This window comes from Etheostoma cragini, chromosome 5 (assembly GCF_013103735.1).
Source record: "Etheostoma cragini isolate CJK2018 chromosome 5, CSU_Ecrag_1.0, whole genome shotgun sequence".
NCBI lineage: Eukaryota > Metazoa > Chordata > Actinopteri > Perciformes > Percidae > Etheostoma > Etheostoma cragini.
Genome location: NC_048411.1, coordinates 7,399,627 through 7,401,482, shown reverse-complemented (window position 1 = coordinate 7,401,482; position 1,856 = coordinate 7,399,627).

The window sequence follows — 1,856 nt, the reverse complement described above, 5'->3', positions numbered from 1 at the left end:
ACCCTCGTTACCTACCAGCTGCACTGCATTCACCACTCATCATGTCCTGTATATAATGCCTTGTTTTTCAGTCCTCACCTGTCAGATCGTCTGCTACCGGTACCAGTTACCTGCCTGTTTTGGGAAAAGCTTTTTTTGAATCTCTACTGGTGATCCCGGATCCGCTTGATTACTTCCGTGTTCTCCTGCTTCGGACTTCTCGGATCATCCAGCTCAAGTCAAGTCAAGTCAAGTCAAGTCAAGTTTATTTCATCCATAAAAATGGAAATTACAATGCTCACACTCACCATCTTACCCATAAAAGAATTTAAATACAGTACCACAAATACACTACAATATTATACATAAATACAATGAGAAAAATAAAATAAAAATAAATAAAATCTCATGCAAATGTACGTTTAAAGTGCTTGTTGTGCTGCCTAATAGCCTGAGGGATAAAAGAAAGAGCATACCGCTTTGTTTGAGTCACAGGAGGTCTTAGCCTACCACTGCGCTCTATGACCCTGCCGGACAGATTACCATGAAGAGGGTGACCCGGGTCCCTCGTTATTTTCTGAGTAATTTTTACCAGATGATCGTCATATACCTGATCCACTGTATTTAACTCTCCCACCGTTTTCCCAGCCCTTTTAGTCATTCTATCAATTCTGGCCTTCTCAGTTACCCCAGCATCCCCCCCCCCCCCCCCACCCCACCACACAGTATCTCCAAACACTACATATGACTGACATAAAAAACATTTTAACCACATCCGTGTTCACCTTAAAGGATTGCAACTTCCTCAAACAGTAGACCCGTGGACTTAATTTTTTCAATTTTTTAATCAATGAGTCAAAATGATCAGACCATGTTAGCCTGTTGTTAAAAACAACGCCCAAATACTTGTATGTGTTCACTCTTTCTATTTCTACACCTTTGATTTCCACTGCCTCAGCTGTAATCTTATTTCTCTGCTCTCGCTGTTTGGCTACTGGGGATCTACACATGTGCTGATTTTTGGATTTCCTGGTACCTCTGAAACTCCCATACCCCCTTCCCTTTAATAAACTATTGAACGTGACGCTTTTGTGGTCCTCGTCTTGTTTGGTGTCTGACAAGGTTATTAAGATATAAGACTTAAAACTGGATAATTCAGTTAGACAACTTCTGTTTTACAACCAAAATACTAAAGATCACTGAAATGGAAATGTAAAACTCTTCACATGTGACCAAATGCACCGTTACACTGCATAAAATCATGGATTTCTTTGGGTTAGTGTAAAGAAGTATTAGTATAATGTGTCTAAAAAAAGGGCATGGTACATACTACGTCAAAAAAGTGATTTACACATTCCCTGTAACATATATACGGCATTTTTCAGATCTTATGATATCCTTCACAGGAGGTATTTGAACACATTATTGTGACTACTTTCTTTGCATTTTGAGTGATGTATTCAACTTGGTCACACTATTTTTTTATACCATAAGGCAAACTCATCTCCATACTCAAACTCTTACAACTTTCCTGTGCTTGTGTGCCAATTATACACACACCGACACACACACACACCAAAACACACACACAGAGTTAAGGAAATGCACTTAGTTACATTCCAGCAATGTTTTTATTTAAAATAGAAAAACAAAACAGAATTGACAGCAGAACTAGAAATTGATAGAGTTCCAGTACATTTTCACACAACCCTTTGGAAAGGTAAGTCATAATTTACAGCAGAGCTAAAACTACTTTTTTCCCTAACTTTTTCTGTTTAGAAGAGCTGTATTGCGATGGGGAAGAAGTAAATTCACTTCCCTCACTTTGTTCTGTCAAATAAATAACTTTTTATCAGTTATGTTTTGTGATCAGGAAA